Genomic DNA, 17480 nt, shown 5'->3' with positions numbered 1-17480 from the left:
CGTGACTCCATATGGCACTGTGGTTTTAGCTAAGAGATCCAAATACCCGAAACATCCTTGGTTCCTGGCTGTGAAGTAGGAAGCATAACAATCAACAGGGCAGCCCTGTTACACCATAACACTTTTTTACACACTGGTTCATTAACCTCCAAGCCAGTATTATCTGTTCACTCCCTACAATGAAAGAAAAATTGCCAAGGATGGCTTAGAAATCTATGCTGATGATGTAGTAGCTACATAATTCTTGTGCTTCCTTGAGTTTGAGAATCATGGCCACAAAAGAATAGGCACAGACTCTCTGATCCACAGAACTGGATGGGAATCCTTGGTGCTATGTTAACATAATGCCAAAAAAAAAAAAAAAAGAATTCTCCCCTTACTCATTATCATTCTAACATCTGGCTTTAGCATCCTTCCTCCAGGTATGTCCTACTCCTTTGCCCTTCTCTTTTTTTGTTTTATCTGTGGTCCAAACTTACTTAAGGCTCCTTCCCTTCTATATGCTTGCACCTAAGTAGCTGCGTGTTGCTAGAAGCAGAGCAAAAGTCACAATCATGCTGATAGATCCAGTTTAAATTCACGAATGCACCAGATGTAGGCCCTCATGTTCTGTCCAGCACCTCCACTGTCTGTCCCTGGGCTGCTCACACCCCTACTCTCTACAGTGGCTCTTTCTTTACCGAGTTCCCCTGCAGTCACGTGAACAAACCTGCTTCAAGCTCCTGCTGCTGTGCACAGAGCTTTGCGTCCATGTCCCAAGGGGGTCCAGCTACTTGTCAAGATGGCCTCGGAAGTTTGTATCACCCTCATGGCACTGGTCTCCCCTGCACATAGAATGCAAGAGCCACAAGGAAATGGAGCTTGCACCAGGGTTCCAGAGACCAGTCAGTTGGGCCAGACAATGTGTGGTAGGGTCGGTCGTATTCCCTGTGTACTGATCCTGAGGAGTCGGTGTGAGGAACTTTAAGGGTGAATCCAAAGCTTTAGTCGCCAGGATCGATGGAGATGGCAGCAAAGTGGCATGTCCGCTGAGGAAAGCAGCAAACTCCAAGTTGAACCAAGAAGTTACATGTGTAGCAAATGTCATGGCCAAGCTTGTTGGAGCTCAGAATAAATACCATGGGTTGGGAATGGTGGGTGAAAGTTTCAGAATTTAACCTTACCCTGCTGGATTTTGTCCTTCCTTCAGACCAGTCTTTTCTGGTCATTCTTCCATCCCTCCCTACCAGAAGGAGAATATTTAGTTTATGTTGTAGATTGTGTTTAACTTTCTTCTTGGTTTTAGAGCTCACAGCTAAGACACTGCTTTAAGTCTAGGAAGAATTTGCACTTTGAGTTTTTGAACAATATTGAAGGTCAAGACTAGGGACTTCTGAAGCTTAGATAAAGGCACTTGATGTTATGAGAGAGTTGGCTTGAAATTTGGGGGACCCAGGAGTTTGAGAATGTTACCACCAGCATGTGAAATGGTTGTGTGTTTGAATGCTCATGGCATAGTTTTAGAGGTTTGCAGACTCTTTGGGAGATGGGGCCTAGCTTGCAGGAGGAGGTCACAGAAGGCAAATCGTGAATTGGGTTCTCCTGCTGTCATGTGAACAAGCAGGGCCCTCATACTCCTGCTGCTGTGCACAGAGCCAGAGGGTCACTCAGCCTGGGCTTCCCCACCTTGACTGTCTGAGATTCATTTGAAACATGAGTGTAAAGAAGGCTTTCCTCCCACATATTTTTTTTTCTGAGTATTTATCTGCAATAAGAAGAAAAGTGGTGCACACCTTTAATCCCAGCACTCCTCGGGAGGCATAGGCAGGTGGATCTCCATGAGTTCAAGGCCAGCTTGGTCTTCAGAGTGAGTTCCAGAACAGCCAGGACCACACAGAGAAACTCTGTTCCCCTCTCCCTCCCACCAAAAGAAGATGATGATCAAGAGTGTTTTAGTCAGAGCCAACAATATACAAGTGCCACTTTGTCACCAGTGTGTTTTCTGCAAGAAACGTCGGAGAAACACAAATGTCTGTTGAGCATCCGGTAAATTATTTCCCTCAATTTTACCATTTTACATTGGGTGAGCTATCCAGGGCAGTGCTGGAGAGCTTGCCCTGGAGGTGTGGGTACTGGAGAGCTGGCGGGCTGAATAGCCCAGGTCCAGATCCAGGGTTTTGAGTTAGCCCACCCCAACATCTACCTCATCAATAGACCGCTGGATCACACAGAAGGGTCAGTCCTACAGATCCAAAGCTGCAGGGTCTCCATGACACAGGGCAGCAATAGGAGTTGAGTCCCGGTGAGAATCTGGTACTGATGGTATGGCAGAAGCCAGAGGCCTCAAACCAGACCTATGAAAATTTGCAAGTAAAGATGTGTGGACAAAAGGATACACTGTGGGACACACTGTAACACACTCAGATTCCACAAAGAAACGATGTTTATGTCTTGATTTGCTTTATTTTATTTTTAAATTTAATGTTTGTTTTGTTTTCTTTTGCAGGGAGGTTGCAAGGGCAGAGGGCAGATAGGAAGGGAAGGGGAGATGAGTGGGATTGGGGTACATGCTGTGAAACTCACAAAGAAGCAATCAATAGTTAAAAAAAAAAGCCAGATTCAATCTAGAAAAAAAAAATCATACACAGAAAATTTCTGGATTTTCAGCAAAAGCAACACCCAAGATATTCATTAACCTGCCTTTAACCAGGGGCAACTTGATTTGTACACTTTCCTTCATTACCTAATTAAATACATAGTTTCAACAGAGCCCATTTACAGTTACTAAGACATTCTAAATTCTGAGTCCATCTCTCCTTCCTAAAATATTACAGCGATGCTCTTTTTAACTGTTATTGTGTCACATGTCCTAGTTTTGTTTCTGTTGTGATGTAATACCCTGATGAAAGGCAGCCGAGGAGGATACAAAATCAACTCAAAAAAATCAGAAGCCCTCCTATATACCAAAGACAAAAGGGCTGAGAAAGAAATTAGGGAAACAACACCCTTCACAATAGCCACTAATAACATAAAGTACCTTGGTGTGACTCTAACCAAGCAAGTGAAAGACCTGTTTGAGAAAAACTTCAAGTCTCTGAAGAAAGAAATCGAAGAAGATATCAGAAGATGGAAAGATCTCCCGTGCTCATGGATTGGTAGGATTAACATTGTGAAAATGGCCATACTGCCAAAAGCAATCTACAGATTCAATGCAATTCCCATCAAAATACCAACTCAATTCTTTACAGACCTTGAAAAAAAGATTCTCAGCTTCATATGGAGAAACAAAAAACCCAGAATCTCCAAAACGATCCTGTACGACAACAGATCAACTGGAGGTATCTCCATTCCTGATCTCAAGCTGTACTACAGGGCAACAGTAATAAAAACTGCATGGTATTGGCATAGAAACAGAAAGGAGGATCAATGGAACCGCATAGAAGACCCAGAAATAAATCCACACACCTATGAATACTCGATATTCGACAAAGAAGCCAATTCCATTCAATGGAAAAAAGACAGCATCTTCAGCAAATGGTGCTGGACCAACTGGATGTCTACATGCAGAAAAATGAAAATAGATCCATATTTATCACCCTGCACAAAACTAAAGTCAAAGTGGATCAAGGACCTCAACATAAAACCAGATACCCTAAATCAATTGGGAAAAAAAGGGAACAGCCTAGAACTCATTGGCACAGGAGACAACTTCCTGAACAGAACACCAACAGCACAGGCTCTAAGAGCAACAATCAATAAATGGGACCTCATGAAACTGAAAAGTTTCTGTAAAGCAAAGGATACCGTCATCAAAACAAAACGGCTGCCTACAGATTGGGAAAGAATCTTCACTAACCCTTTATCTGACAGAGGACTAATATCCAGTATATACAAAGAACTAAAGAAGCTGAAAAGCAGCAATCCAAGTAATTCAATTAAAAAATGGGGAACAGAGCTAAACAGAGAATACTCGACAGAGGAATATCGAATGGCAGAAAAGCACTTAAAGAAATGCTCATCCTCATTAGCCATCAGGGAAATGCAAATCAAAACGACCCTGAGATATCACCTTACACCCATCAGAATGGCCAAGATGAAAAAACTCAAGCGATAACACATGCTGGAGAGGTTGTGGAGAAAGGGGAACCCTCCTCCACTGCTGGTGGGAATGTAAACTGGTACAACCACTCTGGAAAGCTATCTGGCGCTTTCTAAGACAAATAGGAATAGTGCTTCCTCCAGACCCAGCTATACCACTGCTAGGTATATACCCAAAGTTTGTTCAAGTACACAAAAAGGACACTTGCTCAACCATGTTTATAGCAGCTCTATTTGTAATAGCCAGAACCTGGAAACAACCCAGATGTCCATCAACGGTGGAATGGGTACAGAAATTGTGGTATTTTTATACAATGGAATACTACTCAGCAATCAAAAAGGAGGAAATCATGAAATTTGCAGGCAAATGGTGGGATCTAGAAAAGATCATTCTGAGTGAAATATCCCAGAAGGAGAAAGACAAACATGGGATATACTCACTTATATAGACCTATAAGATATGATAAACATAATGAAATCTATACACCTAAAAAAGATAATCAATTGAGCGGACATGGGGTAAGATGATCAATCCTCATTTAGAAAGACAGATGGGATGTGCATTGAACGTATGACAGGAGTCTACTGAGCGCATCTGAAAGACTCTAACTAGCAGTGTTTTCAAAGCAAAGACTCATGACCAAACCTTTGGCAGAGTACAGGGAATCATAAGAAAGAAGGGGAGTTAGTCTGATGGGGAAAGGATAGGAGCTCCACAAGGACCAAATATAACTGAGCACAGGGTCTTTTCTGAGACTAACATTCAACCAAGGACCATGTATGGATATAACCTAGAACCTCCACTCAAATGTAGCCTGTGGTAGCTCAGTAACCAATTGTTTTCCCAAAGTGAGGGGAACAGGGACTATTTCTAACAGGAACTCAATGACTGGCTCTTTGGTCTCCCCACCCCCGAAGGGAGGAGCAGTCCTGTTAGGCCACAGAGGAGGGCTTTGCAGCCAGTCCTGAAGATACCTGATAAAACAGGATCAGATGAATGGGGAGGAGGTCCCCCCTATCAGTGGACTTGGAAAGGGGCTCAGTGGAGATGAGGGAGGGAGGGAGGGACTGGGAGGGAATGAGGGATCGGGACACGGCTGGGATAAAGAGTTAATAAAATGTAACTGATAAAAAAAATAAAAAATAAATAAAAAGAAAGGCAGCCGAGGAGAGAAGGAATTTATATTAGGCGACGCCCGTCATTCGAGGAAGCCACAGTGCCAGGGTCTCCACACAGAGAGAAATGAGCGCAGGCACCTTTGCTTGCTTGTTTGCTCCACTTAATACCGCTACTCTCGCTCAGTTCAGGACTTGGGGAATGGTGCCAACCACTGTGGACTGGGTCTTCCCACACCAAGAACTTAAATGAGACAATCCCCACAGTCATAGCCACAGGCCACCCCAGAGTCTCCCTCATGGAGACTCTTCCTGGGCACTTCTAGGCTCTGTCCTGTTAACAAGTAAAGCTGACCTCCCAGCGCTGGGCAGACGAGCGGGGAAGAAACACTTTCTCAGGTGGTCATTTTGGAACGGGAAACTTCTTTAGCTCCATATTTTCAGGTACTTTCTTCTTCTCCTCTTCCTTCTCCTTCTTTTGTGCAGCACAGTGTTTTTTGGGGGGAGGGGGACATCAGCCATTCTTGGCCGCTGCCTTCCTCCCAGCTGCCAGCACGTTGCTCAGCTCCTCCCGCTTCCCTTGGCGCGGATGTGCGGATGTGCGTGCCCACTCACTCGTCCATGAACTTGAGCGCGCGCTTGTCCTTAGACTCCTTGAGCAGCTCCTTGGCGCACCGCTGGTAGAGTGCGAAGCCGCGCACCTCCCGCCTCCCTCACCACGTCCTGCACGAACGTGGAGTGCTTGGTGAGGCGTCCGAGGAGCCGGCTGTGCCTCGGCTTGCTTACATTCTTTGGTCACCTTGTGGCCCTTGTTGAGGCCCATGGTCATGGGGTAGCGCAGGCCATGGCTGCTGATCCCCGATGGCGACCGAGACAGGAACAGGTACTTTCTTTTTTACACCCTGCAGGCCATCAGTGGGTAGAGTCTTGTCCTTAAGTCTCCATTTGTGCTGTCCTGGTGCAAAGTGCAGTTTCTCTTTTTTTCAAGCTAGTTAAAAAGTTTTAAAATTTTATATATATATATATATATATATATATAGTTTGGCCTTTCATCATGTGACCTTGCTACATTCATCTAGTTATAATATCTTTTAAAAAATAAATTACTGGCTCAGCAGGCAAAAGCACTTGCTACCAAGCCAGGCAATTGGAGTTTGATCCCTGGGACCCAGGTGGTGAAGTGAGAGTACTGACTCCCAAAAGTTATCCTTTGGCCTGTGCATGTAAATGGTGACATCTCATGTGAACACACGCGCGCGCGTGCGTGCGCGCACACACACACACACACACACACACAGAGAGAAAGAGAGAGAGAGAGAGAGAGAGGATAGAAAACTTTTTCTATGTGTTATTGCTGCCTCCTAGTGGCATTTGTTGAGTGTTAGAGTTGCCTAAAGGAACAGAACTGACAGACTATATAACTCACACACACACACACACACACACACACACACGCACATATATGCAAATCTCCCAATGATGACGATGGACGAAGATGGCAGTAATGGGATTTATTAGACTGGCTTAAAGGCTGTCCCCTGGGTACTCCAGAAATGGCTGTCTCGTGACAGGCTCTCATGAAAGGCTAAGAATTTGGTAGGAGTTCAATCCAGGCTGTGTATCTCAGCAGTCCCATTCTGGGGCTGGAGTCATAGAAGGTTCCTGGAGAGCTGCTGGTCTTTAGTCTACATTGCTGGAGAATTCGGTTCTAATACAGGCTAAGGGACACCTCAGCAACAGGACAGATGGACTTTCCCAGGGAGAATGAGGGCAAGCGGGTAAAAAGAAGTTTCCTTCCTCCAGATTTGGGCTGGGTGTCCCTGCTTTAAATACCCAGGTTAAGAAAATCTCTCCCAAGCATGCCCAGCAGCATGAACTTTCATGAACTGCAGAGACAGTCAAGTGACCAGCCAAGACTAGCCGTTACGCTAGGTCCTGGAATGTTCACGGGAGACTTGGAGAAGACTGGAAATTGAAATGTCTTTGTGTCAGATGCTGAGCAAAAAGTTCCAGATGTGCCATCTCCATCTTGCCAACTGCTTGTAAGGAAGTTAGAGGTGTGTAAGCTGGATTTCTGCCTCAGAACCCAGATACTCAGACTTCAGAGCTTCAGCCTCTGCACCCTGGCTATAGCTCTAGTTGAGTTCTGATTCTTCCCCCATGCCTTTCTGGAGTAACTGTGCTTGAAAGTGGGGATTTTTTTCAGTCTAGAGGCCCACAGGTTGGCAGGAAAGATCATTGTGCAAAGAAGACTGGAGTGTCCTGCTGATTGGTTGCTTCTTCATTCCGGCACTGCCAGAGTGAGATGAGGAAAGGAAGCAGAAACAGGCTTTTTTTATTTTTTATTTTTTATAACCCTTAGCGTAGTTTCTCCAAAAAGTTGGGCTGAACAGCTGAAGAATGGAATGCTGAATATTGCTTAGTTCTGGCTTAAATTAGGGAAGTCAGAGTCACTATTAAAGGCAGTGACCTTTTCAATTGTTATGAATGAGGAAAATAAATATGCCTTTTACTCCCTGTTCTCTTTAAACTTCACTGGTTTGTGGTGTAACTTACACTTTTGTGGTCTCTAAATAGAAAGCTCTAAATCGTTTCCCATCCAGTTTAAGGAATTTACTGGTTCTGGGGCTGGTTTGATATTTATCTATGATATGTTTATAGAATAACACAGGAATGAGTCAGTATTTATAGATTGCTTCCCATCTAGATAGTTAGGTCATCCAAGATTTCCCTCTAATAGTTTAATAATAAAAAGTGGTGGAACAAGCATGATATCTCAGCGAGTAAAAATGTTTGTTGACAAGCCTAATGACCTGAGTTTGACCCTTCCAACAAAGTGACTTCTACAGGTGCTTTGACTGCCAAACAAACAAACAAACAAACACAGAGGCGGGGGTGGCAAAGAGGGGAGAGGGTAGATAAAGGTAAGAAAAGCTAAAAAAAAAAATAAGTGGTGAATCATGACTAAAATTTGATTGTGCAAACTATCAGCTTTACACAAAAGTATGGAATATAGAGCAATTGATAGCTAATTCTTTTTTAGATGTGAGAAGATCTTTGTCAACCTATCTGTCTTAGTTACTGTTCTATTGCTGTGAAGAGACTCTGAGAGCAAGGCAGCTCTTATGAAAGAGAGCCTTTAATTGGGGGCTTGTTTGTGGTTTCAGAGGGTTAGTCCGCCATCATGCTGGTGGGGAGCATGGTGGCAGGCATGGTGCTGGAGCAGTAGCTGAGAGCGTTATGTCAGTAGGCAGAGAGACTGGGCCTGGCAGCATGGGCTTCTGAAACCTCAGAGCCCACCCCCAGTGACACACCTCCTCCGACAAGGCCACACCTCCTAATCCTTCCCTGGGAATCATGTGAGCCCACGGGTCTATTCTCATTCAAACCATCACACTAGCTTATGTTGAATTCCTCAAAAATGAACAGAGAGCACAAGAGATTCTACTAGAATGCAGGAGACTGAAAACGGCTAATAGGAAACATTAGCCTTTTCAGAGTAGAAAATGACAATTAAAAATACTGTTTTTTTTATACTGTTTTTTTAAAGATATAATTTGCACAGATCCAAAAAGCTGCTAATGTGACTCTGACACTTTCATAGACTACTTTGTGTCTTACAGATTTGAAAACTAGTTTAAAGAGTCATTTGGGGGAAAGCCTTAATGATGCTTTATTTATTTATTTTTAATGTCATTGAATTCTCTTATATAGGCTGGGGAGATGACTCAGTCAATAAAGTGCATGCCCTGAAAGCACTAGGGCCTGAGTTTGATCCCAGCATCCATATAAAAGCCAGGTGCAGTGACTTGTAACCCCAGTATGGGGGGTATGTGTGGGGTGGGGCAGGAGGTAGGCAGCGCATCCTGGAGGTGGCTGGCCAGACAACCACATCAAATCTGCAGCCTCTAGATTCAGTGAGAAACTATCTCAAAAAGTAAGGTGGAAAGTGATTGAGGAATGCACCTGTTTCTGATTTCTGACCTCTGCACATACCACACATGTGCGCACACACACACATATACATGTACCTGAATCCACAAGTACATGAAATAATCTCTTTTTTCTTTGTTTGATTTTGTTTTTTGAGACAGGGTTTCTTTGCGTAACAGCCCTGGCTGTCCTGGAGTCACTTTTTAGACCAGGCTGGCCTCAAACTCACAGAGCTCCACCTGCCTCTGCCTTCCAAGTGCTGAGACTAAAAGTGCGCACCACCACACCTGAAGAAATAAATCTCTTACACAGTGGTAACTGAGAATACAAAAAGACTTTTATTACAGAAATACTGTGAGAGCCACAATTAGTAACTGGAGGACAAAATTAAGCAAATTATGTTATATCCATACAGCGAGATCATAGGGCCATGTTTAAAATGAGTGTCTAATACATACATAGGAGATTTGAACATATGAATAAGTGCATACATGCTAATCCTGGTTACTTTTTAATGGTAAAATTATGATAATTTTCTTCTTTGAAGACCTTAGCATTTTGCAATTTATCTACGATAGCATGTATACAAAATCTGAAAAAAAATGAAGTTGAAAATTGTTAGTTAGTTAAAACTCCATTTCTGTTTATAGCTAATTCTTATTCTTGATAAAGAATGGAAATAATTGATAGTCCACTACAGTGACTCAAAGTCAGTAACATTTGTTTTTGTGTCTTGTATTTTTCAGTGTTTACCACTAAGAGTCCTTCAAAATGAGACAAATTCACATTCAAGTTTTTTTTTTTGTTTGTTTTTTGAAACCTTGACCTCAAAACATTGAAGAAAGAAAAATGAGCTATCATAATTCTGGTCTGCATTAATATTTTCCAAGAGTTATTTTTGGAGAGATTTGAGGGTAGATATTAAGGGAGTAAAATTTCTTCCCTCATTTCCTCTGCAATGAACTTGACTTAATCACATTTTTTCTTTGTTCCTCTCCCCACTTTGGAAAATATGTGTATGCGATGTGCCTACATGTGATGTTTGCATGTGTGCATGTGTGCACACACAGATGTGTGTGTGCCTTCGTGCTGAAATTGGGAGACTTCCTTGGTCACTCTCTGCACTATTTATTGAGGCAGGTTGTCTCATTTGAACCCAGAGCTCATTTAGACAATTTGTGTAAGTAGTCATTTTGCTATGGGGATTCTGTCCCTGTCTTTTGAGTGCTGGAATTATAGATGGGAGCCACATCCACCTGGCAAGGGATCTGAACTATGGTCCTCATGCCCAAGAAAGCACTCAATTACCCAGTGAGCTATGTCTGCAGCCCTTGTGTCTTTTTTTTAATATCTAAAAATCACATGTATTTATTGGCACCACACAGTGTTTTGAAATATACATGCAACATGGACTCGTTAATTTGAGCAAATTATCATATACAATACTTCATGTATTTATCCATTTTACAAGAATACCACAGCAATATGCCTTGAATGGAATTTTCAAGAATACAATGTACACACTGTCCTCCAGCCAAGCAAGATGCCCCAAATAAAAAAGGTCACGGGGTGGGGGGAAAAAGATGGCTCCTGTCCCACCATCATGAAGGAGGAGGCCAAAAAGGTGGCAAATCCTCTGAGGAAAAGCCTAAGAAGCATTGGTCAAGACTTTCACCCCAAGAGAGACCTCGCCAGCTCCGGCTGCAACAGCAAGATTCATCCTCTATAAGCGGCTCAAAGCACCTCCTGTGATTCAGGTCACTGAAGCAGCTGTCTGGCTGCTTAAGAGTACCCACGAGTGTAGGGAAGATAGCAAAGCAGGAAAAGAAGGTAAGGCTGCTAGCCCATGCCGAGAAGAAAGCTGCAGGCAAAGGGGACGTCCTTCTGGCAGGAGTTAATATGGTCAGTAACTTGGTAGAGAAAAAGAAAGCTCTGCTCTTGGTGATTGCACACAAAGTAGATCCCAGTGAGTTGGTGGCTTCCTGCCTGCCTTGTCTCACGAGATGGGGATCCCCTACTGTATCACCAAAGAGAAGTCCAGGCTGGGGCGGCTGGTCCTCAGGAAATCGAGGGCCACTGCTGTCTTCGCAAGACAAAATCGCTCCTCCGGCTAAGATGGTGGACCCTATCAGGACCAATTACAACGACAGATACAATGAGACACACCACCACTAGGGTGACAATGTTCTGGGTTCAAAATCTATGGCTTGCATTTCCAAGCTGGAAAAGATCAAAGAACTTGCCATTGAACTAGGTCAATTTGTACACTGCGAAGCTTTCTGTACATAAATATAATTTAACAAAATGCCCTTCCAAAAGTAGAAACACACAGCTATTGCCTGTAGTCACCACATTGTACTCTTGAATTTCCTGTTCCTACTTGGAAATCTGCATCCTTTGATCAGTAAACTCCACGTAAAACCTACGTGTGGTCTCTGAGACCAGTTTCATTTCTGCATATGTAGGTTTTACAGTCTGATTCTCAGTACAAATGATCTGGATGGTGGGTCATTCCTCAGTCGTGTGTTTGAATATGCTTTTGGAAACGAAATATCATTGAAAGACTTCTGCATTCTTTCTTTGCTGCAGCACAAATGGCCTCCGAAACAATGAAGCTACTGGTGTTTCTTTCAGGGAGGTGGATTCCAAAGGGGCACCTTGAAAAGCGTGCGGTCTCCTTCTGGTAGCGGAAAATAACCTTAAGGAAAACGGAGAAGGCGTTTTTAAGCTGTACTGATGTTAGGTCTGGCACCACGCTGAGTGCATCACAAAGATTCCGCAGAAGGAATTCTGTTGTGAACTTAGATGAAAAACTGGGTTTCATACAAGGGAGTGTTTTTGCAACTTAAATTTTGTTTCTGTTGGTATTTTAAAGCACACAGTTCAGAGCTTCCAGAAACATAAAAGATCAAAAACAAAACAAAACAAATCCCACCATCACAGCAATGTAGTCTTGCCCTGAGGTCCATGAGACTTCCTGGGAAGCACAAAAACACATGCCCTACACTTGATGGTACTTTTTTGTACAGAGTGGTAAACAGAAAGCCTTTTCACTTCAGTTTAGGACCTTGAGGGGTCCTGTACTTTTTTGTACAGGACCACCTGTACTTTTTTGTACAGAGTGGTAAACAGAAAGCCTTTTCACTTCAGTTTAGGACCTTGCGGGGTTCGTGTTCTCGGACTCACAATGGTTCTAAATGACGATCGAAAAGACAGTGCCCCTTGTCCCGAATAATTCACCCTCTTTCTCCTCTGTAATGGGAGCTAAGAGGGGTGGAGTCCGCCTGCTTCACAACTTACTCAACGGTGACGTCCGTTCAAGCAACGGTGACGTCCGTTCAGGCTTTCCTGCGGACACTGTCCAGTAGCTCATCGCCTTCGAGTTTTTCTCGTCCTTTCCCCTCAGTCTCCGAAGTGTTCAGAGGCTACTGAGCAGGAAGCAGCAGCGTCCGCACTGCCGTCCGGGCGGGGGGTCACAGGAGATTAAACCTGTGAACCGCTAAGGGCGGGGACGGGAGACGCCGCGAGCCCGGCGCGTGCGCAGTGGGCTGCACAGTTACCATAGCAACGGGGCGGCTTGCCGCGGCCCTTTTCCCGGACGGTGGGGGAAGATGGAGGTGGGAAGTTTCCGGCCCTCGCCCTGAGAACGGCCGGGGAAGGGCGGAAATTCCCGCCCCCTCGGACGTGAGGGACAGTGACAGACAGGACCCGAGCGTCGCCATGGCAACAGCGTCGCGCGCCCGCGGCTGCTCGAGGGGGCGGGACGGGCGAGCTCCGTAGTCCCGCCCCCGGTTTGCTGGACGGCCGCGACCCAGCGGCCCGCAAGGATTTGAAACCGTTTGGCTGTGGCGGCGGGGCGTCGGCGGCCGAGCGGAAGGCTTGCTTGTGGGGGCGCCAGGTTCTCTCTCTCTCTCTCTCGTTTCTCCCATCATTAATCCCTTCCCACCCCCTACTCCCAGGTTCCGAGTGGAATTTTGCGCGGGATGGAGCCCCGCGCGTGCGAGCTGGCTCGGGGAGGGGCGTCGCCCGCAGGCCCGGACCCGCGCTTGGGGCCTGTGTGGCGCGCGCGCTGGCCGGGTCAGCAGCCAAGCGATGGCCAGGGAAAAGTTCTCAGTAAAGTTTGGTCAGGCGGCGTGGCGGGGCCCGGAGCCCTGAGGTCGGGGCTTGCGGTGGTGAGAAGGGATCTGTGTCCTGGAGGAGGCAGGAGAGCGGCCTGGGCCTGGGTGGGTCACGCAGGCGCCGCTCCCGGGACTCCCAGCCGCCGAGGAAGTGACCTCTGCAGGGAACCGGACCGCTGCGGTTCTCAGGTCCCCTCAGATCTGTCAGAGGAGCAGACCCGGACTGCAGGCTGCCTCCGAGAAGGTCGTGATGAACAGGGGGCTTGCAAGGACCCAGCAAGGAGTCCAGGCCCTTGGGGGAGACCTGCCGTGCTTGTGGTGATGCAGAGAACAAAAAGTACTACATCTGGCCTTTGTTTTGTGCTGGAGACGGGGTCTCACTGTGTAGACCTGGCTCACCTCGAATCCGCAGAGATCCACCTGCCTCTGCTTGCTGAGTTCTGGAATTACAGGCCGTGTGCGGTCCTCCTCATTAATATGCTGGTGTTTTTAGGACTTGTCTTTATTGTTTAAAGATAAGTGAAAGTAAGGTAGAAGAGGCAAGCTAAATGCAAGTGAGCTGACCCCAGTGCTCAGTAAAGTAAAGGGCAGGATAATCTGTGCCGTATTCAGGTCCAGCTGATTGCCTACCGGACTCAGGTCAGGCCCTTCACCCCGCTAAGCCCCGGCTTCCGACCTGTAGCGGACAATGGAGATAGTTCCTGTCAGGTTAGGTGCACCGGGATACAGTTCTAATGCCCACAGCTGTGCTGGATGTGTTCTGGGAAAGCGCCTGTCAAATAATATTAATAATAACAACAACAATAATAATATTCATCATCATCATCCAGATGTGCAACCTGCAAAGATCGTGCTCGGGTATCCCTTGTTGATACATTGACATTTCAAGTCTTCAAGTATTACTCTCCACAATATATTTAACCTATAATTTGATGGAACAAAAAGCATTTTACACAACTTTCAGGAATATATGGTGTGTGGCAAGGTGCGTGCTATACGTATGAAGTGCGTTCTTAGCATAGCAGCTGTCTCTTTTTCTAAGGCTGTTAATATTGGTGGCTTGCTTTTGTTTTGCTGACTTCAATGGCAGCTAAGCCACCCTGAGGTCTTAGCCCATTCATAGCAGTCCACAAAGAAACATCTTGTAAAAAGGCAACCCTAGTGAGTTTCATAAAAGACACAGGATAAATACAGGATATAAATACAAGAAGAGCCACTCAACTTTTTTTTTCCTTTTGAGGTAGGTTGTGTATGTGGTAGTCACATTGTAATTGGTATCAGTGAAAGCCATACCATGAGAAATTCAATCCTAAACCAAAGACAGAACTTTACTTATTTCTCGTCTTCAGCTTTTTGAGACATGGTCTTTTTACGTAGCTCTGGCTGCCCTGGAACTCACATAATACAGACCAGGATGGCCTCACAGATACGCCTGCCTGTGTCTCCCAAGTGGTGGAATCAAAGACATGAGGACCATCATGCCTGGCCCTTATTTTTCAGTTTTAGGAGCTTAAATTTGAAGTTCTGATCGATAGTATGAAATACCTTTTCAGTAGCTAGACGTCATTTGTGTGCGCAGCAGACTTTGTGTAGCAGGGATTTCTCACAAACTGTTGTCTGCGTGTTGCTGAATAAATAAGGGCAAGGGAAAGTGGTCTTAGCTTTGACTAAGTATTGCCTGCGTGCACACAGATTTGGAGGTCAGGTTCAGCTTGGTGTCAGCTGTCTTCAGGAGCTGTCCAGCCTGCTGCAAACAGTCTCTTTACTGTGACCTGGGCTCCCTGATGAGGCTTAGCTGGCTGGCGAGTGTGCTCTCGGGAGCTCTCTGCCTTCCCAGTGCTGGGATTGTAGGCGTCGCGCCTGGGCCTACCTTCCTAGGTGGATCCTCGTGACCGAGCTCAGGTTCCTCAGTGAGCGTTTTCCTGACGGAGCTATCTCCCAGTCCTGTTCTTAGAATATGTACCTGTTTCGATTATTACATGTCCTGATAGCAATTCAGATAGCCTACTATTCAAATTAATTTTATTATTAGTCGGAGATATTGCTGACTTAGTGTAAAGGGCCAAGTGGTCAGATATAATGGACCTAAGAGCTAGGGATTTCAGAATTTTAATCTGGGATTTGCTTAATTACATGGTTTTGGTGAGTCATGTACCTGCTGAATTTTAGTCTCCTCTGATATCAAACTGTAACGATTCCACAAAGGTCAAAGGATTTATTGAGAATTAGTGATTATGAAGAGTCTTTTTACTTTGGCCACAGCAAACAACAGGCTCAGGCAAAATTTTGAGTCTGTAGGCATGATGTGCAAGGCTGGAAGTACATTATAGGGCAGAGCTGTGCTTAAAGTTTTGGATCTAGTAGTATCCATCCGGTTAATTTGTCCATTTGAATAGTTGTTTTCAACTTTATTATGTAATACCCAGTATGATATCATACTATGCTTCATATATCATCCCCAAAGTGCATAACTGAATGTATCATAGGCATTTAATACGAAACAAACCAAACACAACCCTCTAAATCAAATAGTCATAAAATTAATTTAAATCAAATTACTTGGTTTATTTATTTAGTTTTTAAAAAGTAGTTCATTAATTAATTTAGTTCATTATTTTTGTAGTGCTGAGATTTGAGACCAGAGCCTCACCTGAGCTAAGCAAATACTCTGCCACAGAACTACCTGTCCAACCCTGCATAATGTTTGTCTTAATTATATCTTAAAATTGAAAACATATTTCTTACTCTGATACACAGAGAGCAGTAGAAAGGCCGTTTTTGGCAGATGGAATTAGGAGCATGTAATATTCCTGTTCTGTAAGGCCTGTTTGGCGTTCGGCATGAAAGCATTAAAAGCCAGTTATTTGGGGCTGGGGAAGGTGGCTCCATCTGTAAAGTGCTGTTCAAGTGCGAGGACCTGAGTTTGGATCCCCAACACCCAAGTAGAAGTCAGGTATGGTGGTGCATCTGTAATCCCAGAGACAGGTAGATTGCCGGTTCCCGTTGGACAGAAAGCCTAGCTGAACTGCTGAGCTCCAGGTTTAGTGAGAGACCCTGTCACAGAAATTAATGTGGGTCGTGATGAAGGCACACCTGCAGAATCCCACATGAAAGTGTACACACCCATTTAAACTTGTACTCACCCCACCCAACTGACAAAAGGCCATTCTTCATGCAAAAGTTAAACGCTGGTCTGTCTATTAAGCGGTCAGTTCTTTAGCCTCTAACATGTGTTGATAATATGTGAGGTGCTTACTAAGGTGTAAGACATGACCCCTGCTTTCCGAGAGCCTCTCCCAGACATAGAAAATACGGAAACGATAGACAAGTGTGTGGTAAGTGCAGTGACACGTGAGCATGGTAAGTCTAGCTACACTCAGCAATGGCACATCTGCCATTGCTGCACATATCTGTCCGAAGATCTCTAAAGACCTTTGCTCAGACAGACTAGGCAAGCACTGTATTATGTACCTGGCTTTTTTATGTGTTTGTTTTCTGGAGACAGAGTGTGTACAAATTGTCCAGGCTTGCCTTGAGGTCACACTGTAACCAAGGTATGCACTGAGTATTTTGAGTAATGGCTTGTGTGACAGGTAAGGGATGGAGGGGTGTGTGTGTGTGTGTGTGTGTGTGTGTGTGTGTGTGTATGTGTATGTGCGCACATGTGTGCAAGTGTCTGTGTGTGTATGTGTGTAAAGGCTAGATTTCAAACTCTTCCTACCATATCATTTTTAAAATTTCTTTTCTTTTTTTTCTGAGATAGGGTTTCTCTGTGTAACCCTGGTTGTCCTCAACTCACTCTGTAGACCAGGCTGGCCTCACACTCACAGAGATCCACCTGCCTCTGCCTCCCACCTGCTGGGATCACAGGTGTGCGCCACCACACCCAGCTTCACCTTGTCTTTTGAGACGGTCTTTCACTGACCCTGGTGCTCACCTGGTGGGTAGACGGGGTGGCTCATGAATTCCAGGAGCCCACCTGCCTCTGCCTCCACTGCAGCAGAATTGCAGACACACACGACCATGCCTGGATTCTTTATGAGCGTGCAGAAGATCCAAACTCAGATCCTCATGCTTAAGCAGTAAGCTCTAGTAACTGAGCCATCCTGGGCATGTTTTAACTAATAAGATACTTTGTTTCTGGTTTTGCCAGTTTTACTTCAATTACATATTCAGTATATACAAAGAATTACTATTTTTAAAAGTCTAAGGGGAATTGAAGAATTTTAAGATTTT

General features: G+C 44.9%; 1 protein-coding gene, 1 long non-coding RNA gene and 1 pseudogene across 4 annotated transcripts in view; 1 reads left to right on the top strand and 2 right to left on the bottom strand.

The window, feature by feature from the left end:
- Nucleotides 1–5707: 5707 nt before the first annotated feature.
- Nucleotides 5708–7221, bottom strand: LOC110555336 (large ribosomal subunit protein eL36-like; annotated as a pseudogene).
- A 2220-nt stretch (nt 7222–9441) lies between these two features.
- Nucleotides 9442–12738, bottom strand: LOC132655107 (uncharacterized). The gene is made up of 2 exons (XR_009592741.1): nt 12427–12738; nt 9442–11824 (listed from the first exon to the last, which is right to left on the bottom strand). It is a non-coding gene; the product is annotated as an uncharacterized LOC132655107 (long non-coding RNA).
- A 26-nt stretch (nt 12739–12764) lies between these two features.
- Cep112 (centrosomal protein 112) overlaps nt 12765–17480 on the top strand; it is a 412140-nt gene continuing 407424 nt past the window's right edge. For all 3 annotated transcript variants that reach the window (XM_060386504.1, XM_060386500.1, XM_060386503.1), the window contains exon 1: nt 12765–13024. The gene's annotated coding sequence lies outside the window, so the exon portion shown is untranslated. The remainder of the gene's footprint in view (nt 13025–17480) is intronic.

This window comes from Meriones unguiculatus, chromosome 7, assembly GCF_030254825.1.
Source record: "Meriones unguiculatus strain TT.TT164.6M chromosome 7, Bangor_MerUng_6.1, whole genome shotgun sequence".
NCBI classification, from domain to species: domain Eukaryota; kingdom Metazoa; phylum Chordata; class Mammalia; order Rodentia; family Muridae; genus Meriones; species Meriones unguiculatus.
This window is presented reverse-complemented; position numbering and strand designations above follow the sequence as displayed.